This window comes from Eptesicus fuscus, chromosome 18, assembly GCF_027574615.1.
Source record: "Eptesicus fuscus isolate TK198812 chromosome 18, DD_ASM_mEF_20220401, whole genome shotgun sequence".
Taxonomy (NCBI): Eukaryota; Metazoa; Chordata; class Mammalia; order Chiroptera; family Vespertilionidae; genus Eptesicus; species Eptesicus fuscus.
The window spans coordinates 11797815-11823625 of record NC_072490.1 but is presented as its reverse complement, the minus strand read 5'-3'; positions in this window follow the sequence as shown (position 1 = coordinate 11823625).

Below are 25811 nucleotides of genomic sequence, written 5' to 3'. Positions count from 1 at the left end.
GAAACAGGGCCTTTTCTTTGCCTCAGATACAGAGCCTATACTCTGACAGTCCTTCAATTACTTCCTGCTGATTTCTGTTTTATATATCTCAGCAGAATTCCAAAAGTCACACATGAGAAGAAAGCCCCAGAGTGGAGTTTTATTTTAGCAAAACCTCATGAGGACCTTACTGGTTCCAAATCAATACAGTAGCAAAATGCCAGCAGGAAGTGTATTAGTGTTATATTTAGAAGCTTTAGTCGAAGCTGAATAATGAGATCTGGAACTTACACTTTCCCTTTTCATTTTGCTAGGAGAGAAATACCTCAGCCTTGCTTGTAATTAGGTGTAATTGTTTCCTTGCAAAAAATAATCAGAGTGATTTAACCAGTGATCTGTCTGTGTTTTTTTGATAATTCATTCTGTTGCCATTGTTGTGGAGAGAGCTGTGGCAAGGGTAGGACTGGAAAGTGAATGCTTTTGTTTCTTGAATCTCCTAACTCCAAGTTTCTAGGGATCACGTTCTTTTTTGCTCTTTTAGTTACATAACCACATCTGCACTGCATTTACTAGCAGTGTAAACACCAAGAAGTTTCAAGGATGTTTTACTTTGGAAGAAAAAAAAATTGATCTGGCTTATGGTTCAGTGGTTCAGCAGAGATGGGTGATCCTAACAGAGTGCAACCCATCATTCCTTGACTGGGTGAACTCAACGAGGAAGGTGCAGAATATTCTAGAAATGGACTCCATGCAAAACAAAACTAATTTACATCTCTGAAATTGCCATATACTTATGCAGTAATGAAGGCATGAACACTGCAGGTTATGGGAGGAGATTCCAGGATTGGAGCCAAGAGAGCTTGGTTTCCTTCGGAACTCTGACCCTTCCTAGTTGTGTGATCTTAACTCAATTTCTTAACCTCTCTGGGCCTCCATTTTATCACTTTGAATAAAGGAATGTGTAATTCTTAATGATATTAAATAGCTTTCTGGCTGTGCAGTGTGATTTGCGAATGCAAGTTCATTTTCTGAATCAATGAACTCCTCTTCCCAGGGCCCTGCCTTAGTGGACTGAGGTCAGGGCAGACAGAATAGAGAACTTTCTCTGTGATGACCCAGTTTATAGTACATAGACTTGGGAATTGGGAATACTTGTCAAATCCTATCCCCTGAAACAGCTGCAAAGGTACATCCCAAGCCTATAAAATAGATCCTATAACAGCTCTGTCATTGATCAATGGAGTTTTGCTGCAGGAAAATGAATACAAAAGTAAAAAGCAAAAAGGAGCTCATATTTGTTGATAAGAATTCTAGGTATTAGGATGGATGTTTTACATAGATTATCTTATATAGTTCTTAAAACTACCCAGAGAATTAGGTTTTAAATCCTCTTTTAATCTCTGTGAATCAGAGAGATTAATCACTTTGCCCAAAGCCACACAGCTAAAATGTGACAGACATGTATTTACCCAGTTCTGCTTGACTTCAAAATTTTCTTTTTATTAGACTACTAGAGGCCTGGTGCATGAAATTCGTACACGGGGTGGGGAGCGGGGATGTCCCTCAGCCCAGCCTGTACCCTCTCCAATCTTGGACCCCTTGAGGAATGTCTAACTGCCCGTTTAGATCGGGCCTAAACGGGAAGTTGGACATCCCTCTCACAATCCAGGACTGCTGGCTCCCAACCGCTCGCCTGCCTCTGCCTGATTGCCCCTAACCGCTTCTGCCTGCCAGCCTAATCACCCCTAACCACTCCCCTGCCAGCCTGACTGATGCCTAACTGCTCCCTGGCTGGCCTGGTCATCCCTAACTGCCCTCCCCTGCCAGTCTGGTCACCCTTAACTGTCCTCCCCTGCAGGCCTGGTAGCTCCCAACTGCCCTCCCTGCTGGCCTGATTTCCCACAACTGCCCTCCCCTGCAGGCCTGGGTCTCCCCAACTGCCCCCCACTGCAGGCCTGGTTCCCCCCAACTGCCCTCCCCTGCAGGCCTGCCCCCCCAACTGCCCTCCCCTCCCCAACTGCTCTCCCCTGCAGTCCTGGTACCCCCCAATGCCCTCCTCTGCTGACCTGGTCTCTCCCAACTGCCCTCCCCTGCTGGCCTGGTCACCCCTAACTGCCCTCCCTGCTTGCCTGATTGCCCACAACTGCCCTCCCCTGCAGGCCTGGTCCCCCACAACTGCCCTCCCCTATAGGCCTGGTCCCCCCACCCCCAACTGCCCTCCCTTGCTGGCCTGGTCTCCCCCAACTGCCCTCCTCTGCTGGCTTGGTCACCCCCAACTGCTCACAACTTCCCTCCCCTGCTGGCCATCTTGTGGTGGCCATCTTGTGTCCACATGGGGGCAGCCATCTTTAACCACATGGAGGCAGCCATCTTGTGTCTTGGAGTGACGGTCAATTTGCATATGAATCTTTTATTAGATAGGATACTGCCATTACCTTCAAGAAACTTAGTATCTTACTCATAGTCAAGTAGAAATCATAAATATTTACTTAATAATAGTGGGCAAAAATAATTATATGTCAAAATGTAAGTCTTCTATAATATACCCTATTAGTATCAGAGATGAGAGAAAAAGAGATTAAATCAAAGCTTATATCAACAAGCTGAAGGGGAATTTGATTCAAGTGTCTAGGTAATTGTAGCTTTAACTGATTTTTCTGAACACATGCAGGTATAGGAAGTATTGTTTTTGAGCATGAAGTTCCCAGACAATGAATGCCAAGAAAGCAAAACTGTTCAGACCACATTTTGAAGGTTTCCAACATGAAAATTTGATTTAACATAATAAATGACTCAGCAATTACACAGACCAACTGGTGTGCCTTGAAACAAAATCTCAATCTAAGAGCAGATTATGTGTTGATTCTTGCAAAACAAGGATACTAGCCCTCTACCCATGACCAGAGATGTTGCTATGCTGCTCTGTGTCCTAGTGCTTGTTTTAATTGAAACATGCAATGGGAGAAATGATTGTGCTGTGAACTGACATAGTCATGTAAAAGTGACCTATTGCCCAAACTTCCATTGCCAAAGGACAAAGTCACAGGAAACAGAAAACACTTAACCCCATTCCCAACATCATAGGGCTGCTGGATGATAAATTAAGGTGAAAGTATGTATAAAAGTGCTTTTCTCTTTTATGGCAAAAAATATTTTTTTCAAAAATATACTTTTATTGATTTCAGAGAGGAAGGGAGAGGGAGAGATAGAAACATCAATGATGAGAGAGTCACATTGATTGGCTGCCTTCTGCATGCCTCCCACTGTGGATCAAGCCCATAACCCAGGCATGTGCCTTGACTGGGAATTGAACCTTGACTTCCAGATTCTTAGGTTGACGCTCAACCATTGAGCCACACTGGCTGGGTACAAAAATACTTTAAAAATGTCGATCACAAAGTCTAAAAGTCATGGTTTCAAACAGAGTATTAAATCTGTATGCCAGTGTCAAAAATAATAATACTTGGAAGAAATAATGAGTAATGTAAATATAGTTACATAATAACTTATATTCCCAAGTCTATATATATAAAAGCCAAGCAACCAAAATGATGGAATGACCGGAATGACCAGAACGACTGGTTGCTATGACACACACTGGGGAGGCCAACCGGCCTGATTGGGGCCCCAACCAGCCCCCGGAAACCGCCCGTGGCCCCTCCCCCTGGCAGATCCCGCCCCCCGATTGGCCCCACCCCTGTCCCAATAGGGGGCGGGGCTGGGCGGCCAATCTCCCATGTCCCCCATTGGGGCAGGCAAGCCGGACCCCACCTGTGCACGAATTCGTGTACCAGGCCTCTAGTTAAATAATAAAATTCAGGAAGTTAGCAAAGCAGTTAGGAAAGAAATTGTGTGTTCAATTCTTCCTTTTGCATGGTTGAATTCAGTAGATTCTAGTTGATTCTTGACATAGCTATTAGAAAATTGTAGGTTCAATTACATTTTATAAACATTAAAGAGAGTGAGCTGCTGAAACCAGCTTGCACTGGCTTTTGAGGCCCAATTGTATCTCTTTGCAACTCTGCATTCAGTGGCACTGTGTTGGTGGCCTGAAATTGACCATGATGTTAATATCTGTGCCATCAAATTGCAGACGCTACATATTAAGGCTTTTTTTTTTTTAGTTTCAGAGGGCCTGTTGTTAACGCACCACTGCTTATAGTTTAGCAATAGTGGAAGTATACCTTTGTGTAATCACTAGAAAGAGTAAAACAATCAATCCTGTGATAGAAGGCACAAACTAAATGAAAAAGTGAGGCCACATGAAAACAGACAATAACAGAAAAATAGTAGCAAAACTAATCATATTAACAGAATGTGAGCAGCAAAGAAGAGGGAGGGGCAAGTATTCTAGGCAAAGGAAGACAGCATCCAGAAGGATCTGGAAGCAGAGACCAAGGTGTATTTGAGCAATGGAAGCAGCCTTGTGGTGAAAGGGTCTTTCAACAGCAGGAGTAAAGGGTCTTTTATGTCACTTCAAGTTCAGATTTCTTCTTAAAGGTGAGTGGAAGTCCCTGGATGCGTTAGATAGGAGAGAGGAATGATCAAATGAAGCTTTTCTTGGCTAAAGAATGGAAAATAAAGTGGTAGAGTGGGAGGGGGGCTGAGAGATGTTAGAGGCGAGGTCCCTCAGGTAGGAGGCTGACGTGTACTCCTGTGGGGTCATGTAGTAAAGGCAGAGAGACCGCTCCGGGTGTGCGCTGCCTCTGTAACGATGGGCTGTAAAACACATGCCAAATGTTTTTTGGTTTTGTTTTTTAATAAAAGTAAAAATCCTCAGGAACTAATGTAGGTCTTTTGTAAAAGTGAACTGGCAGAATGTGAACTTTTAAAAAGTGGGGAATACCTGTAGTGAGCTCCAAAAACCTGAAGTATACAACCTATAAGGAATGGAGAAGAAACTGGCCAACACCATGGTAGTAGGGAAGTTCACCTCGTAGACCAGGGCTAATGAAATACAGGTAATCAAAAACAGGAAGGCTATAGCCCGGCTGGTGTGGCTCAGTGGTTGAGCATCCACCCATGCACCAAGAGATCGAAGGTTTGATTCCTGGTTAGGGCACATGCCCGGGTTTGGGGCTCGCTCCCCAGCAGGGGGCGTACAACAGGCAGCCAAGTTATCATGATGTTTCTACCTCATGGATGTTTCTATCTTTCCCTCTCCCTCCCTCTCTCTCTAAAATCAATAAAAATATATATATTTTTAAAAACTAGTAAAGCTATAATAGGTCTGAATAATATAATTAGTAAATTTAATCTAACGAAGATATACTTATCCTATAGATAATAAATACCATAATTGGGAATAGTTCAAACTTTTCTCTTAGACCACAACTTGAAATTAGCTTAAAAACAAATAAGACTGTTACTTTAAAAGGTTAAAAATTTCCCCAAGTATTTTTCATTTTAAAGGTAATAAAATGGATATTTTTCATATATTTAAACTTAATTATAAAAATAGCAACAATAATTAGAATAGTCATTCATGCTATGTATTAGGCATCTATATCAAGAAAGTTGTAAAAAAAAAAAAAAGATCAACTAACTGAGAAAAGCAGGAGTAAGGGAATAATCAAATTGACACAGAAATGGGTTTCTTAGAAAATAGGAAAATGGCAGAATTAGGCAGTTTATTTAGAGCTTATTTAGAAAAGCAGGTGAAACAGAGTAGGTAACCCCAAGTTGCCTAATCAAATGAGTGAAAAAGTGGGAGTGGATAAAGAAAGAAGTGTACATACATAGAAACACAACTGAAAACTTACCATGAAGACAGAAGACCCAAAAATTTGTAAAATAATTTTTTACAGAACTCTCTTCAAATAAATCTGAATAGCTAGATGAAATGGATAATTTTCTAGGAAAATACAAGTTACTAAAATGAAACCTGGGAGATAGAGATTTCTGCATGGGCAAACATGCAAGATACTGAGAAAGTTTTAAAGACTTTTCCCTTAAAACAGTGCCAGGCACAGATGGTCTCCCGGGTGAATTCTTTCACCTTCAAGGAACAGAAACTTCCCTATGATTTAAATTGTTCCTAAGCATAGAGTACAAAGGAAAGCTTCCAAATTATTTTTCAAAAGCCAACATAACATTGCTTCTAAAACCTTAGAATGAGAGCCCCAAAAACAAAACCAGAGACAAATTTCAGTTAGGAATATCATGAAGGTTCCACAGTCATGGAGGGGTCCTGAGTCACCTTAGTTCCATTTCTTAACGAGGCTGGAAGAATTAGACAAATATAGTCACTATTTTTTTTTTTTTTCAAAAAGAGCTCGAAAGTGTCCTTCCTCTTTGATTTTAGGGTATAATTTTTTTTTAAAAATATATCTTATTGATTTTTTTACAGAGAGGAAGGGAGAGGGATAGAGAGTTAGAAACATCGATCAGCCGCCTCCTGCACACCTCCTACTGGAGATGTGCCCGCAACCAAGGTACATGCCCTTGACCAGAATCGAACCTGGGACCTTTCAGTTCGCAGGCCGACGCTCTATCCACTGAGCCAAACCAGTCTCGGCTATAGTCACTATTTACTTGAAAGATTTTATATATATATATATAGTTTTCTTAAAATGTTTATTTTTTATTTTAATTATTTTACTTATTTTATGAATAAATATAATTTAATCTTTATTTTGAAGACTTTCCATTCTAACAATAGTAATTAATAAAATAATATAGTTCATTTAGTATTGTTTTGTTGCTGAGCCATACGTTAGGCTGTTTTTTAAAAAAAATATATATTTTATTGATTTTTTACAGAGAGGAAGGGAGAGGGATAGAGAGTTAGAAACATCGATGAGAGAGAAACATCAATCTGCTGCCTCCTGCACACCTCCCACTGGGGATGTGCCCGCAACCAAGGTACATGCCCTTGACTGGAATCAAACCCGGGACCCTTCAGTCAGCAGGCCTATGCTCTATCCACTGAGCCAAACTGGTCAGGGCTGTTTTTTTGTTTTTTTTTAAAGTAATTCTTTATTGTTGAAAGTATTACATATGTCCCTGTTTTCCCCCCATTGACCCCCTCCAGCCTGCCCCCACCCTCTCCCTCCCGCCTCAGGCCTTCACCATCCTATTGTCTGTGTCCATGGGTTATGCATATATGCATACAAGGTTTTTGGTTGATTACCTCCTACCCACCCACCCTCCTCCGCTTTCCCTCTGAGATTCCGCACTCTGTTCTATGCTTCCATGTCTCTGGATCCACTCCGGTCATCAGTTTATTTTGTTACTGAGATTCTACATATGAGTGCCATCTAGACTGTATTTTTAAGAATCATCTCATTTAATCACTACTGAAACTTTTGGTGAGGGCTATTATTATTCTTCCCCCTTAAATGGAAAGAATCTGAGCATCAGCAAGTGTATGTAACAGCTAGACAGTGCTGAAACTAGATTTTAAACCAAAGCAGCTTGACTACACTCTTCTCATTTTTCAAATGAGTTTTAGTAAGTAAAAGTACCATCATCCGGCACCCTGAAGGAAGTCACGTGCTGTGCAGTTCCCAAGGGCTGGAGAAAACCCCTTTCTGTAAGATTCGGGGGTGGTGTGTGCTCCTCTGTAACAGGTGCATCTGTTGGAACTGAGTAGTGGACAATCCAGGCTGGTTAAGCGCAGAGCTGTCAACCAACGCCAAGAGAGTAGGAACCTGAAGAGGGTGAGCTGAGTTCAGTCGGCATAGAGGGAATGAGGCAGACATTTATGCCATTAGTAGAAAGACAATTGTGTGTGGATCTTAGGTCAGAGAATGCTGTTTTGGGCCAATGACTCTTGATAACTGGAACAATAGACACACGTATAGACACGTGTACATACATATAGGTGTATCTGCGGGTAATGTCTATGACTTTCAAAAGACTCTCAGAAGGTTTATGCATTCAAAGAGGTTACAGGTCCCTGATGCAATGGGAGTAAGGTGTTAGAAGGAAGTGGCCTGGACAGCTGTCCGGCCTGGAGGAAGGGTGCCTCAAACTCTGGCCTCTTCTCTTCTCCCCTCCCCAGCAGGGCCCCTATATCAGGTCTTTGCCTTCCTGCTCTCTCCTGTCTATTCTATGGCTGTGGCAGTGGGGGCTGGGGGGAGCACCCTTGCCTGTGAGTATTTAAGCCTGTGTGTGTGTGTGTGTGTGTGTGTGTGTGTGTGTGTGTGTGTGTGTGTATGAGTGATTTTTGCCAATGACCTGGAGAACATAAATATTCTGGTAGTTTCCAGCCTAGTCCCGAGACCCAAAGCCAAACCAGGTAGATTAAGAACAGGCAACAAAAGCAGGAGACAGATGCAGGAAGAGTGGGATGAAGGACCGGTGCACATTTCTTCCTTCCACAAATGTAAAAACCCAGAGCTTCTCCTACTGCCCTGTGTCCTGCCAGGACTCATTGTTCACTTAGTGCTTTCATGCTCCGATTCAGTGTTTTCATATGGAGCCATGATTATTTGGGATTGAAAGAAATAAACTGGAAAACTCATATTTTCCCCAAGATAAGTTTCATATTGAAGAAGAAAAAAAAAAAGAAGAGTATGGCTGGATGCTCACAAGAGTTACCATGTAGGGTGGGCTGTCAGGTAGAAAATGATCTCTTACTGCGGAAAGATTTCTTTTCAAACATCCTCAGTGTGAACCTTAATAGGCACAGCCAGAGAGGAGTGCCGCGTGGCTAATACAGCTGAAATTAACCACTGGAGACGGGGCGTGTGGAGTCTGTCTTTTAACCGGGACCATATTCGACCTGGAGAGAATGGAGCTGAGAGCAGGAGAGAAGGTGCTGCAAAAGAGCAACAAGAGGAAAGAATCCAAGGAAAAACGAAATTGCCTATAGCACGAGAATAAATAAAATAACCGCAGGAATAACTTATTGGTACAGCCTCAAAGGCCTCATGAAAAGTAACTCTTTGATTTACCTTCCCTGTTTCCTGTAGTGGCTGCCGGACAAAATTAAAAATGGGCCTGTGAACCCAGTGAGACTGAGACAGATATAAAGTATGCTTCCGAGGCTGTAGCCTTTAAGTGCCTTTCCACTTAATTGCCCTTGGTTGCCAGCTATGAAGCGACGGAGAGAGAAGGTGCAGGGCTGGCTCGAAACACGGAGAATCTCTCAAGACTGAGTCTCCTGCTCTGTGTAGGCCGATGGCTACCCTCCTGCATTTTACTCTGTGCCAGCGCTGCATTGCTCCTTCCAACGGGGTGTATGCCAAGACCAGGTATGACAGATTGCTAGAGCAGGGACAGTTTTAGAAACATCTATCACTACAGTTCCACATCTATCACTACCGTTCCCTCTAGAAATATCACTCAACATTGGCCAGGTTTTTGATGAGGCCTTGGTTGGACATAGTTCTGGGACTGGACAGGGGGAATAAAATCTCTCTTCTCTGCCTCAGTCCAACTCTTTCATGCTGGTGTTGCTTTGTGCCCCTCTGGTCACATAATATACCGATTCATATGCAATAAACATTTATTGCATACCCACTGTAACAGTTATTTCTTGCCACAATAATGCTCCGAAATAACCACAAATCACAGTAGTATACAAGAATAAGTGATTATTATGTCTGGAATTAGCAGGAGGACAGTTAAGTGGTTGTTGATCTTGGCTGGGCTCACTCCTGAGTCTGCAGATTAGTTGGCTGGTTGTTGGCTAATCTAGAATGGCCTTGGTTGGGACATCTGGGATGACTTGGCTCTCCATCAGAAGTCCTTCATTCTCCACTGGCCTGGCATGGGCGTGTCTTTTTGTGGTGATGGCAGAGGCTCCAAAGGGCAGGCAGAGACACACAAAGCTTCTTGAGATGCAGACCCAGAACTGGGACACTGGCATATCTGCCACATTCTCTTGGCCAGAGCAAGATGCAGCCTAGCCCAAATTCAAAGATAGGATAGGAAAATGGACTTTCTCTCTCAGTGAGAAAAGCTGCGGTCACATGGAACATAAGGCCACAGGAAAAGAGTAAAAAATTAGGGTTATCATTGCAGTCTACCACACATACTGTCTGCCAGGTCTGCACCACATGTTTGTAGACCCCCAAAATGTCTTTTGCTTTCTACCATGTGATGTACATGAGGGCAGCAGCCCATCCTTGTTAGAGAGAAAGGGTAATCCTGGCTATTTCACTGTATATGTCATTCTCGTGTTTCCTGACCCCATAACTTTTTCTGTGTGTGTGTGTGTGTGTGTGTGTGTGTGTGTGTGTGTGTGTGTGTAAAGCAGGAATGGTATAAATGGAAATAGGAGGAGCTCTGTTATTAAACCTTGTAACCTAGACTATAAGCAGAATGGCACTGAAACTCTCAGAGTGGGGATGCTGTTGATATCCACTCAGATCCCTGTTACTGAGCTGGTGGACCCATCCTATGGTGTTGGCTGCTAATGGCTCTAGCTGTCCTTTTCAGCTAATGGCTCTAGCTGTCCTTTTCTCCAGAAAGTTGCCTTCAGTCAACCAAAGCCTGTCTTGCTCCAGGAGTTATGCACACACCCCTACCTGCCACCCCAACAACCCTTTAGCCAATGCTTGGAAGAAATAGGGATATAAAAGGTTGCCCCCTGGCCTGAAGGGGGAACCAGCTCTGTAGTGCAACTTGTGCTAGAGGTCTTCCCTCGGGGTCAGCCTGAATTTAGTCTTTAGCTGAACCAACGTCTTTGGTCTGCATCTTCTCCTGCTCCATCCTGCTTACCTCATCCCCATTCTCCTGAGAATACTGCATCAGTAAATCATGTGTACCTAGACCCCTGTCTCAGACTCTGCTTCTAGAAACCCAAGCTAAAATAGTCATGCAACAGAATGTAGCCTAAAGCATTATCCTCTTCTTCATCAAAGATCAACCTTCCGATCTAGCTCTAGGGTAGCTCCAGTGTCATGGAGATGGTTTCTCACTAAGGGGCAGCAGTGCCCAGCAGGCTTTGGAAGGATGGCTGGTTGAACGGCAGTGATGCCGGAAATGCTTAGAATCGTCAGTCTTCCCTGTGAGGCATCCTGGAGGCTCTCAGACATAACTGGCTGAGACTTGGAGAAAGGAGAGGGAAGGAGTTTCTGTGTAAGTAGAGAGAAAAGAAATAGGTAACATTGGGATTATTGATGTTGATATCAGTCTATCTAGACTAGCAATCCAATCCAGTGAGATCCAGTAAAGCTTGGGTTAAATTTGCATCCTAAGAAAGCTCAGTGCTTTTGTTGTACAACTGATGGACCAAAGTCTGTTTCTCTGTATGAGATGTAAGGATGAAGACACATTGTAGTATCTAATGTTTCACGGAAGCTGCCACCTATTACCATGTCTCCACAGGGGCCTCAGCAACCACTGTGAAATGAAGAATGTAAGGTCTGCTATTTAGGAGCACTTAGACTTTCATATTCCCCATCAACCTTCTGACTGGCATTCTGTCTCAGCCTTTATCCTCTAATCCATTCTCCAAATGTTGGTCAAATTGATTCTGTTAAAGTTAATTCTTATCATGTTACTACTCTGATGAAATTCTTCCATCCCATTTGAATACAAGTGAAATTCAAACTACCCAGCATGACATAAAAGGCAGCTTATGACACTGTTCCAATGCCTTTCCAACCTTGCTCCTTCAATTTTTGCTGGGTTTAAACTGAGCTACATACTGTTTGCTGAGCAGGCCAAGAGCATTTTTCTTGACTTGGTGTGTCCTACTACATGATTTATGACTAGTAAACTTTTACTCATTGTTGATGATTCATATTCATCCTCACCTCTTTGTGGAGTGTCTCTTGACCATATTAATGCCATTTCTGCCCCAGGATGTCTTACGTACTCATTATATTCACTCTGGCACCCAGAATTGTTTGATGGATGAACGAATCACGATACATAACCCTCCTAGAAAACCTGCCTAGAGTCTGAAAGCAAATACTGCAAATAAAAATGCACAAAATGGTTCAAGTGAAGTTAGCAAAACAGAGCTTCTAAGAACTTCAGGCCACACTTGCTTTTCCTTGATATTACTTATAATACAAAGTATGAATTGCAGAATTTGTGGACATTTTCTTTGAATGGTATGAATGCCGTATGGGTAGACAATGTGTCATATCAAATCCAGCTCAAAGGAATAAATCAGGCCCCTTTCCTCTGTTAATTTTTATATTTTGTTATCTTCCAAATTTAGGTCAAACATCTATAATAGTAAAAGTGTAATATGCTAATTAGACTGGACGACTGTTAACGTAAAAAAAACCATTGAAACCTGTAAAGAATTTTTGTGAGTTTATTTGAGCCAAACTGTCGACATATGCCGGGAAGCAGAACCTCAACGAATTGAGATAATGCTCCAGAGAATGGCGGGTTACATCTGTATTTATACATTGCCATCAAAGGAGGGACATAAGTGGGTTACATGAAATTCATTGGTGATAGATTAAGGAGGTGGGATAAAGCAAAGCTGGGAAAACCCCTGGGATTAGATAAAAAGTGAAATGATGGACACAAACTAGGTGGGTACAGGAACAATTAACATGATAATGAAGGAATTTTTGGTCTCTGTCCTGGCACCCACCACATTTGGTTGTGCCCCAGGGGCTCCAGAAAAAGGGAAGTTACAAGTTACCCAGAGATTTCAAGGGTATGTTATCATAGATGCAAAAAGACAGATAGGCTCAGTTAAGGTAAAGGTTGACCTTGTCAGTGAAGATACTGGCCTAGGATGTAACTGCCCACCATAACTGCATTTAGTTAAAGTTTAATTTCAGACCATCCTTTGTGATTACTTTAGGTCTCTGAGTTTGCAAGACTACCATGCAGGCCTCCCCTGAGCTTGTCAGGTCAGCATGTGGCCCCTTTCGTCCACATGACCTTCCGGATGAAGTGGGCGGCCCGAGGAAAGCCCAGGTCCCAGGTGCCTGCCAGTGGCCAGAGGGAAGCTTGGGTTCTGGATGGCAGAGGAAAGCCGGTGCCGGCAGCCAGGGGAAGGAAGGCCTACTCTTGCATGAATTTTGAGCATCAGAAGTCTAGTGTCTCTATAACAACCATTAATTAATTAAGAAAAGTTAAAATTTTAGTAAGAGATAAAATATATGAAGTTTTGGTGGTTTCTCTTCAAGGTTCTAGAATAGTTTGTGGCAAGGAAAGGGGGTGGTAGAAGGGGAAGCTCTTGTGAAATACAGTCCACATCCATCATACCATATATAGTATAGTCTTCAAATGGATCTGGGGTTTGAACTTTTAAAAGCAAAAGATACCACCCATATGTGTCCTCTTTGATATCCAGCATCAAATCACCAAAGTTGGATAACCAAAGAAACACAAAACCTCATTAATAAGTAGAGGATGGTGAAGGACCACACTAATATCCATCTCCATGGCTCTCTAGTGCAAACAAATCACTGGGAAGCTTGATACAAATGTGTGGCCTAAGCTTAACCACTCAGAAAATCCTCAGTCAGATAAGTCTGACTGAGACTGAGGGTAGTCAGGGAATCTGCATTTTCAATACAAGTCCCAGATGATTTTCATACAGGAGGAATTGCAGCCAGCTTTCGCTATTGCAGACATTACCCATCTGACATTACCAACCTACCTGAAGCTTCTAAATAAAAGTAATATGAGATTTTAGCTGTGTCTATAAGTATTCAATAAATAATATATTTCTCCTATCTACCCGGTACATGAAGTTTTCCAGGAGAAAACATATCATAAATGACCACATAGTAGATGGCTTTGTTTCATGTTGAAATTGCATACCTTTCAAAATGATGAAAATAATGAACCTTTTTTAAAAAAGTGAAATGAGGATTGGTTGAGTCAACATGTGGAAGCTCTGGCCCATGTTTTTGCAACCTGACAGGGCTTTCATATGTGTACTAGGAAATGTCACTTCCTTTCCACTGGTATGAAGAACCTTTACAACTCCTTGTGTGCCCCCCTCCCCACCCCCTACCTCCCCCACCCCCCCCACCTCCCCGCCGGCTCCTTATTCCATGCTCTTCTCTTCAGTGAACTTTCTTGGGATGATAGCAAAGGTATGTTGGTCTGAGCAACCTGGTAAATTTGGAAACCTGCAAACAAATCAGTGTGGCTTCACTTTGCGTTTCCTCAGGGCACAGAGGAAGAAGAAACAACTTGAAGGGTTACTTCTTTCTAAGGAAGAACAACTGTTCTTACTTTCTTGGAAGATACATGCTTTCTCAGGTTTTATGAAAAACGATCTCTCTCCTGTGTGTCTTTGCATAAAGAATCGTTGAACGATGGTCCCCCAGCCTGGCCTGTGCCCTTTCACAGTGCGGAGCCCCGCGATCCATTGCCCCAAGGAGGTAGGTCTCCGTGAGCCTCACGTCCCCAGGGCTGGCGCCAGGGGTGGGGTTGCGAGCCTCACGTCCCTGTGGCCAGCGCCGGGGGCGGAGATGCAAGCCCTACGCAAGTCCCTGCCCACCCCCGCCTGCTGCACACACAGCTTCCTGCTGATCGGTCGTTAAGTGTGAGGGTGTCACAACCATTTGCATATCAACTCTTTATTATTTAGATGTTAGATGCTTATCCATGAGAGATGGTCACAAAGTCATAGTAGGACCACAGGCAGAAAGTTTATTGGAGGCAGGAGTTTTGTATTCAAAATCTGATGATAGCTGCATTTAATAATTGAAAGAATACATTCTTTGATTTTTTAGAAGTTTATATTACAAAAATGATATGTAGTGGAAGAAAATGGAAGCTCCCATCTTTAGCACTGGCAAAGCGTAGCTCACAAAGTATAAGTAATCTCCTTTCACATTCAGGACCACCCTAAATGCATAGACATTATTTCTTCTTCACAAATAAAGAAACTGAGGTGCAGAGAGGTGATGTGAATTTGCCCCATTTCACTGAACCCAGGACTTCTGAATCCCAGTTCTTTTAATAAATGTTTTTTAATTGATTTCAGAGAGGAAGAGAGAGAGAGAGAGAGTTAGAAACATCAATGATGAGAGAGAATCATCTATCCTCTGCCTCCTCCACTCCCCACACTGGGGATTGAGCCTGCAACCAGACATGTGCCCTGACCGGGAATTGAACTGTGACCTCCTGGCTCATAGGTCGATGCTCAACCACTGAGCAACCCTGGCCAGGCTCAATCCCAGTTCTTCAATAGCTGTTTCCTTTAAGATGCTTCCTTGGGTATGAAAATCTCTGATAGGCATCTTAGAAATAAGGATCTTGGTTTTCTGAAGTGAGATTATATGTGGGTTGAAAGTTGGGACATGGACCATTTGATTTTTTAATGTGTTTTCCTTTCCTTAAGTCACTTGGTTCTTCAGTATATTTTAGCAGTGTCCTTGGCATTGTGTTAACTTTGGCAATGGCCCGGGGAGGTGGTGGTGGTGAATGGACGGGTGATACACCCAACTTTGTAGCACATGGTGGCTGTTTCTAGCTGCTGCCTAGCTGCTGTCTTACTCTTGTGTTTCCAGGAGGATGTGAATACTTCCTTTTACAAAAACTGGACTCTAACCCAAAGTGACCCTGAAGTCTGAGCTGCCTATTAATGTCTATGAATGAGAGAAAAGCACTTTGTTCTTAAAAATCCACTTGCTCCTTCTTCTTGCCCTTGAAGACTTCCTGTTTGAAGCAGCAGGAGACAGAGGAAAGCTAACACAGTTTGTCCTTTGGATTTCCAGTCATTTTTCTACCTGTCAATGTCTTAAAATAAACGTAGCCATAAAGGACCACAAAAGACCTCTGATTTTGTCACTCCATCACAAGCCTTAACAGGCAGGAGGAGTGCATGTCTGTAAGGGCTCAACTGTTAAGGTGTGCTGGCCAGAAGTCCTCCTTTGAAAGTTACAACAATCAGCAGGCGCAAATCTTTCATAAAGGATACTGCAAATAAGCATGTTTCTTAACTGTTTGGGGTTGTGAATCCTCCTTTTTCTTTCCTGGGTCTCTCTTAGCATCCTGTTTCTTGCTCTGATCGTTCCCTTTCTTGCACGCACAGCACGTATCTTTTTTTTCAATCTCTGTATGTTAATCTCCTATTAGTCTTCCACAAGTGCATTTACTTGCATGAAGGAAAACCAGATGTTGACTTCCATATTGTGACGCACACACACAAGAGGAGCAATTAGTTTATATCTATGACAATTCCATTTGCTCCGACACTGACAGCCCTGGAAAATGTATGTTCCATTTGAGACCCAAGCCATATTTTGTTTTCATCTGATGTTCAACAGAATTTAATTCAAGTCAGGTTCATATTCCCCCAGTGAGAGTCTTCCGTTGTTCTCAGAAATAAAACCAGTGACTATTTCGATTTTAAATATTGGAAAGGCCTTTCCTCCAAAATGTGTTCATATTTTTGCTTGCATTTTTAAAATGAACTTAACCCTTGTCTAGTATCATCTGCTGCATCAGAGGCAAAATGCAATGACAAGTGGTCTCTAGTTATAGTTATTAAAAATTACTCCTAATTGTAGAATACACACACACACACACACACACACACACACACACTTATATGAAGTGAACATATTTTAGGATGTTCCTACTGGATAAAGCTGCTGCTTAATGAAAAACAGATTTTATGACTTTGTTGCCTTTGGAGCTGTATTAGGATGGACATATAAACCACACACACACACACACACACACACACACACACTCACTTCTGACATGTCTGCCTCTCCTTTACAATTCTCTAGCTCAGCCTGTCTGCATCTTGCACTTATCCTGACCTAGCAGAGGGGGTTTAGCAGTCTTCTAGTAGTCAGGCCTGAATTGCTGTGCAGCTATAGGGCTCATGCCTCATAGATATGAGGTTAGCATCTGGTGTCCAGCCAGCAGCAACATGATTTAGCCTTTTTGGTTCATTAGGAGAGGCTTGCATTCACCCTTATCTTACGCCATGGAACTCCAATTTCGCTACTATGTCTGGAGCCCTGCTCTGAGCAGCAATTCACTTATTTTCTGTCGATATTCTGACTAACTCATTCTAGAATTGTCTATATTAGAACTGCAATCTGTTTTATGTTCTTGACTTTGGTTCAGACCTTTCAATCAAAGATCTGCCTAGTCTTGCCTTCCCTTATCCTTATCCCCATTTTTTATCTTCAACCCATACCAATCTTCATCTCCATCTTGACTTTCATCTACCCTACCATCCTCAACTCTATGCACCAATGTTTTTGTAGCTTCCTGCACCCTACTACCATCCTCAGTCACAGGATGACTCAATGTGCTAACCTATTCTGAAATTCCAAACCAAATTGTATAGCATTCAGTCATGTATAATCTATGGAATCAGCCAAATGATAGATACAAAGTTACATTTAAGCTCGGTGAGTAACAGATACTCAGCCGAGTAGGTGTAACTCCAGCTTCCTCGGTCCTTGGTAGCTCTTCTCTGTTCACATCCCAGGTGCTGCTTTCCTGTTTCCTCTAGTTCCTATCACTTGTGTCTCTATCTTTGTTCACATGTTTGTTTGTTTTTAATCCTCACCTGAGGATATGTTTTTTGTGTTTTTTTTTGGCTGGAACAAAACTTTACTGTCAGGCTCTGCAGGGCCACAGGACCTCAGGAGGGGTCCTCACTGGCCTCCTCTAATTAAATAGCGATGCTCATCTCCTAGGATATGTTGATATGTTTTTACTGACTTTAGAAAGAGAACATCAAACTAACATCACATTTCTCACCATCAACAATGGATGCTAAAAGATGAGAGAAACATCAATCAGTTGCACCCAGTATGTGCCCCGACGGGAGATTAAATCCACAATCTAGGTATGTGCCCTGATCGGGAATCGAACCCGCAACCTTTTGGTGTACGGGACGATGCTCCAACCAACTAAGCCTCCTGGCCAGGGCTGTTCACATGTTTGTAATATAAGTGTCTATGCTTTTTCTTTACCTACAACCCAAACCTCTATTTAATAGTGTGTCTACTATTTGCCCAAGCATGAAGTTGTGTAAGAAACCTTCCTCTTATTCCTTATTCCTTGGAATTTGACTTGTTGGGCCAAAAACAAAGTTTGGAGATAATACTCAACTTGCCTTCCAAAACCAAGAATTTGGGGATACCTGGAAGGTCAAGATCATCTTACGCCATCCTTATCTACAAGTATCTACAAGTGGGTACTTTACACAGCTCTGCTAACTCTGTTGTAAGGTGCCAGCTAGGGTTTACTATCAATAATAAGTATCTGACAGCTGTGTAGAAGATCTAAAAAAAAAAAAAAAAAAAGGGTAATAATAAATTTTTGTGTAATAGAATCTGTTCAAGATAGAGCATTGAGATTAGCTGGCAGACACAGAGATAAAGAGATCTGCTAAGAAAGTCATTTAGTCGATAATAAATCTAACCCAAACGAGGCCTCTGGGTCCCACCCCAATGCATCACATATCCTAATTTCAGAAATGCAAATGCTACAGGATTAAAGCAAAATGAAATACTGCGGGAAGATTAAGCATAACCTGATGCACTATTAATCTCAGCCTTCCTCTGAGAGTCATGTTTCAGACGGAGGTGGAAAAGAACTCCCCAAGGAAAGCATTTCTGTATGGGAGTCTATTCACCAGGAGCAAACAAGCCTTGCTCAATGTGTAGGTGTTATGGAAGGAAGACTTCTATCGTCACTGTCTCTGGCTTTCTAGAAGAAGCATTGACCTTTGCCATAGTCAGAATATATCAATGTTGTTTGTAATCATAGCTCCTACACCACTGACACTGCAGCACCTGTAAATTGAACTTAGAAACACAAGACAAATTATGCAATTTGTGAGATGCCCAGAAAACCGCTACTGTGGAAGTTAACATTAATAACAGCCTCATTACAAGTTTTGCTTATTCTAAGCTACATGAAATCTTGACTTTCCTACCAATTCATTACATCCTCTGCTCCGAAAATTGTTTTAAAATATTGGAAAAAATGGGCCTTTTTTTAAATAGCAAAAAACGTATTTTTTCTTATAAGCTGAAAAGAATGGTACTTTATAGAATCCCATGATCTGTACAAATGCTTCATGTCAATAAAGCATCATCAATACTTGTCAAATCTGCACTGAAATTTCCAGCAACTGAAAATACAAATTCCAGCTGTCCAATTTTAAGTCAACACAGCTTGTCTCAATTCAACCCTTTGACATAAAAAACAACTTGAAATTTATTGAACGCCTTTAAGCTGGCAGTTTAGACTTGTCAGATACCCGTAGAGCACAATTGGGCTGAGAAAATCCAACTTCTGTCACATACAAGGATTGCAATCAACCAAATTTTCTTCTTTAGACCTTCCAATCAGTTTCCTATTCAATGCACTGTTTGGTTCCTGACATTACGGAGATTTATAGGGCTCCTTTTTCTTGCCAGAGTAGGATCAAATTTTTTTAATCACAACCTAGAATAGACTTATTTTCAGAGCTTAATAAGGCCCCTTGGAGTCAGAAAATTAGATTGTTTCAATCATTACTTGCCTCTTTGTGTATGAAAATACTCTAGTCTGTTTTAAAAATTTTCAGGCAATGAGTCATTAAAAAGAAACCTACATTTTTATTTCTTGATGTAAAGTTCAAGACTTGCTTGGTGTCACAGTTTCATCCTCGCTAATAGTTTTGATCTTGCTGGTTCCTGGATGCCTCTTGACCTCTGTGACATCCTCTGGAATAGGAATCTTTGGAAATAGTGACTTTATATTTTGCTCAGTTCGACAGACATATTTTTAGCGCCTACTCTGGATCAGACATTGAATTGTTTCGGGCATGAACTCACCAATCTTCCTGGGGGGAGGAGAGGATGGCTTGAATGAGGGAGGGGGGCCTCTAGTTTGTACAGATGAGTAAATGTCCCAACATCTCTCCTTTCCATCCGCCTTGGTCATGCCCCTGACAGATGCAGATATGGCCTGTCTGCCTGGAAGACCTCCTCATTGGTCTTCAGTGGCCATAAGTATTCACTGACTGTGGACCAGGAGCTATGGAGTGTGTGCCATGTGCCAAGAACAGGCATATTGTTTGCTCTTATAAAGCCAACCATGTGGTGATGAGGACAGAAAATAAACAAGTACAGGAAGGATAAAAGTTTTGTTAGTGCTATGAAGAAAAGGAACAAAGTACAACGATAGAAAATAAGTGCTCTTACTTTGGGTGGTAATGACCTTACTTATTTCTGGAGTGCTGAGAAAGCTGATTTGGCAACCTCCTTAAGACCTCCAAGATGCCATGGCCAGATAGGCTCAATCCATGGGGCATCCTGATGCTTAACAAAGGGATACTAGGGCTTCAATATGATGTTTTTGTTTTTGTTTTTTAATCTTTATTGATGAAAGTATTACAGATGTCCTCCCTTTTCCCCATTGACCTCCTCCTTCCTACTCCTGCCCCCTCCCTAGGCCTTCACTGCACTGTCTGTGTCCACGTGTTATGCTCATTATGATTTGAGATCCTGTAACTTTTCCCATATAATCCTGAAGACCAAAATCTAAAATATTTGCTGAAGTCCTGGTAGCCAGAATCAAGTCTCATCCTCACTCTCTACCTCCCTCTCGTTATCATTGTCTGTCTCTATCTCTTGTGTAATTAAGACTTAATTTCTTCTTTCACTACTGAATGTAAAGGAGAAGGATTACTGATGGTAAATTAACAAATGGCAATTAGCCCAGGATTTGGAACTGGATAGATTTTGGTTTGCATCCTAGCTTGGCTACTTAATAGCTATATAACTTTGACCATGTTATTCAATTTTACCAGCCTTAGTTTTTTCTATCAGCAAAATATGGATAATGATTCTAGTTTTAGAGACATTGTGAAAATTGTATTAAATAATATATGTGAAGCATCTGGTTTGGTGCTTGGTACATGGTAATATCCAATGAAAATTTAATAGAATAATGAAATTAGATTTGGATTATTTCTGGGCATAGGTTGTGGCATTTAGCACTCTGTACAGTCCATCTCTCTAGATTGTTGGTCCTCTTGGAACATTTTCTTTCTTAGACCTTGGCTCCTCTGAAATTTATTCTTATTTTGCCACAACCCAAACTTTTATATTGCATATTTTCAAATATGGAGAAAAATTACAAAATATATATCTTCTAGATTCAACAATGAATATTTTGCTATATTTGCTCTAATTCACTATAGTTCATAATTCAGTGGCATTGGTACATTCACATTGTTTTGTGTTTTTTTTCTTAGCTTTATTGAGGTATAATTGACATACAATTTTAAGGTATTTAAAGTACATTCATATTGTTATACAGCCATCATCACTATCCACCTGAAGAACATTTTCATCCCCTCCCTTCCTCTTTTCCTCCCTCCCTCCCTTACTTCTTTTCTCATTCCCTCCCTCCCTCATTCCCTTCTTCCCTCCCTACCAAAAAGATATATTTATTTCTAAATTCTGGTAGCCTCAAGAAGCCCTGATAATTCAGGAGCCATATGATTTTTATTAATGGAAGAAACTGAGCTTTGATCATTTCATTCATCAAATTCTCTTCTACCTTAGTGCTAGTGGGGAACTAGATTTCGGAAATATCTGAACACACAAAACCAACTGGTGGAACCAACTGGGTTCTACTTTAACCAGAGACTCACCAATTCAACATTCTTTCAATTCTGTGTCCTCCCTTTCTCCCAAGGGATGTAGAAAGTTAAAAAGAGGCTCTCCTCCCTGAACTAAGAAACTGAATTCATATATTTTTGACTTGATACATTATTGAGTATTTTAGGATCTGACACACTTTCAGTGAAAACAAAAGCTTTCTTAAAGTAATTTAGAAATATATGAAATTCCTATTATCACAAGAGAAATGCTGATCCCTTTGAGTTATGCAGGGAGGAATAAATATCTAATTATTCTAGTCTAATCATTGTCATTCCTTTTCATCTCCCAGCACCCTCGTCACTTATTGTTTATTTTCCCTACCCCATCAGCTTTTAAAAAACCGATCCCTTTGAGTTCAACTGAGATAAAAAGAGGCTTAAAGATAAGAAATAGCAGAACTCCCTGCACTTCATGGGGATTACAAGTGGAATTAACAGAGCTGTATAAAATGAAGCCACAGCTTGGGGTTTGGAAATGACAAGGTTATTTATTCTCAATATCCTGGGCACTAGTTAGGTTTAATTAATCATAGCAATTACATGGCTGAGGCCAGAAAATTCATTTGCAGATGGCAAACTATTGGGTTTTGAGTCTCTATCCCAGTATCCGTTTTAAAAGCAGTATCTAAACTTGGAAAAATATCCAGTTTTTGAAAACTGTCTAAAATGCAGTATAAAAATATCTATCTCCATCTTCTCCCCAACCCCAAGGCCACACTTTAGAGGTAAGTATTTTTTAACCATTCTCTTTTTTTTTCCATTGGGCAGTTACCATTGAATTTTAAATGTTTTATTTTTTTAATTTCTGCTTCTATTTCTTGAGATATCAACTTTAGACTCTGTGCAATAAAAAAATCGAAATTTTAGGAACATATTTTTCTATTCTGTACCTCATCTTCTTGTCTTCAAGCTTCAATTTTGTCAATTATATTATTATTTTGGGTCTTCTAGTAATTACCTTTATAAATATAAACTAGAGGCCCAGTGCATGATTGAATCATGCACGTGTAGGGTCCCCTACACGCTTTTGTTTTCGATCATGGGGAGCTGGGTGCCTGTCCGCTGGTGCACCAGGCGCCGGAGGCTTCTGAAAGGCTTGGTGCCTGAGCGGACAGGCACCCAGCTCCCACGCTTTCGCTTTCCATCGCTGGTGCAGCAGGCCTTTCAGAAGCCTCCGCCACGGCGGAGGCTTCTGAAAGGCCTGCTGCCTGAGCGGACAGGCACCCAGCTCCCACACTTTTGCTTTTGATTGCAGGGGAGCTGAGTGCCTGTCCCTTCAGGCACTCAGCTCCCCCGCTTTTGATGGTCCGCGCGGCAGGACGTCAGCTCGCTGCCCCAGAGGCCCCTTCTGTGCCGCAGCACAGCCATGGCGCAGATGCTGAGCTCGTGCCGCTGCTGGCAACGCAGCTCAGCGTCCCGCCGGCCCAATCAGCTACCCCGGCCACTCCGAGTCCCGCCCCCCCGTGCCTCCTGGCCAATCATGGGCATAGCGAAGGTACGGTCAATTTGCATATTTGTCTATTATTAGGTAGGATGATATTCACACTCATATTTCTTGATTTATCAACTTCAGAGAATACTCTTGAAGGGAGAATAAATTAGTATATTTTTAATTGCTTCTATTTCTTCTCTTCCCTTCACCTACTAACTTTTATTATTGTGTTTTATTTTGTTTTTAATTAAACTTTTGTACTGTGGAGGTTTATAACACTTATATTGTTTTCCAATATCAGTAACATTACTTTCTGCATTTTTTCTATCAGTTATTTTTAAAATCTAAATTTCCCAAAATAGTATTTGTTTTGGATCATGATTATATGAATATTACTTATTTTGAAATGGGTAAAGTCCCATAAAGAAGGAATTTTATTTCTATATCATTAAATCCTGTTGCCTCAACCCCCCAAATACCCAAGTGTCAAGACCCTATAGATTTTATTTATTTATTTATTTATTTATTTTTTATTTATTTATTTTCTAGGTACTACTCAGTACTGCTGTGTTGTATGTATCACATTAGCCTCTTTTATATAGTTTTCCTGGAGTACCTCTTTAAGGGGTTTCTTTTATTTATTTTTTAAAAAATAGGAAGGGAGAGGGAGAGAGAGAGATAGAAACATCAGTGATGAGAGGGAATCATTGATCGGCTGCCTCCTGCATGCCCCCTACAAGGGATCAAGCCCACACCATATCAAGCATATGCCCTCACTGGAAATAGAACCTTGACCTCCTCCTGGTTCATAGATACATGCTCAACCACTGAGCAACACAGGCCAGGCAAGGGGTTTCTTTTAAAATGTGAATTATCTAATTCTTATGTTTTATGAGATCTGGCATGTCTGAAAAGCATTTTTTTTTTCTAATACATTTTAGGGTTTAGAAATCAGAAATTTGAAAAAAAAAATAGTTGCATCATCTTTTAGCATCCATTGTTGCTGGTGAGAAATGTGATGTTAGTTTGATGATTTTTTTTTTTTTCCCGCTGACTCTAGAAGCTTTTATAATTTCTCTTTGTTCTAGGATTTCTGAAATTCCCCGAGTTATTCAATGTGCAGATTCCGCCCCCGCCCTCCCCCCTCGCCCCCAATGATTTTGGTAGTCATTTGAATCAATTTGCAATGACATTTTTTTTTTTCAATTCAAGGAAACTTTCTTCTAGTTTGGTCTTGGTATTTAGCCTAGGTATTCTATTATTTAGTCCAATTACTGAACTTTCTTTTCAATAACATGTTTACTGTTCTGAAACTTGCTTTTTTTTATGTTTGCTGTCTCTTCCCAGATGCCTATTTTGTTTTTGGAAGAAACAGCTTTTGTGCTGTCTGAAGATACTCACTAGAATAACTTCAAAGTTCTCTTTCTTGATCACCTCCAATTCCTCTGGGTCAAATATTCTTTTATCCATTTGGGCTTTTTTTGGTGCTATAAATTTTTCCTAAATATCTAAGGATCCTTAGAAGTTGGCTCAATTTTATGAAGGAATTTAGTAGATATATTTTTGTGCTCCATCGTGTCCTTTGGCCCTCTTTGGATTTGCTTTTGGTTGACACGTCCCTAGCACTGCCAATGGCCTACCTCTCTGCCTTAGAGGTTTTGAAATGTGCTAGGGCTCACCCAGTCCAAGCCGGGACAGCATGGCGATGTGGGCTGGGTAATGACTCCAGAGGCAACCCCTATCCGCTGTAGGAGTTGGGAGGAGTCAGTGGATAAATACTTCAGACTCCTGTTCTTTAGAGAGAATTCTGTGTCATGTAGTTCATGGTTCCTAAGAGAGTCCCAACAGGATAGATTCCTAGCTTCCTACAATGGCAACCCTCAAGTTATAAATTCGTTATTGAATTTCCTCATTCCTGTCTCACTCTCGCCGTAGAGCTGGTAGAGAATTATGAAATCAGAAATACTTTATCCTCTTCTAGTTTCATTGACTATAGAGATTTGGACAAATCATTCTGAGTCAGCTTTAATTTTCTTACATTTAACACGAGGATAGAATCAATGACAAATTTTAACACTCTGGTTAAATCTAAGCAAACAGAGGTAGGCAAGTGGCCACTAAATTAATTGACAAGGTTATAGATTAAGAGCTATATAGGTATGACCCTTATAGGTTATGACATTTTGGTATGTGTCTTGGTCTGGGGGACCAGCTACAGTAATTGTGTGGGTTATGCTGAGTCCCAGGCTAGTTACAATTAAGCTTTAGTCTTCTCATTATTGTTAACCTGAGAAGGACAGATGCACACACACAGTCCTAAGCTGGGCAGTATGAATTATTCCTAGGTAGATGCTTCTAAATGAAGGGCACCAGGCATTGTTACTGAGTAGAGATCTGTTCATTCTAGTGGTAGCTGATTCACTCCTCAGGCTCATTCTCTATACATCGACATGGCCGTGCCTTCCAAAGAGAAGTTCCTGCTGTAATATATACAATTAGAACAACCTGAGCCCCAAGGATATAGCCTTTATTATTTGCTGAAGACTTGAACTAAGATCCTAAGGGTAGAGTCTAGTCTTCTGGGGAAACTTCATGTTATCAAATCCCATCCTGATGGTTGGCTTAGACCTGGCTTCTGTCTCAGTTTTCTTGCATAGAGTTCCTGCTTCTTATTCTTCTTGTGACTCCCCAGAATTTCTATTCTGAAGGGCCTAGGGTGAACCCTATGTTTAAAAGAGCTGTGGGTCTTATTCTAAATTTATTCCATTTTGTTAAAGCAGTTCAGCTACAGGAGACTGGACATGTACTATCTCTGTTTGGGGTTCTTCCGTGATGGAGAGGTTTTTCGGACTATAACAGAACAGCATCATATATGCACTG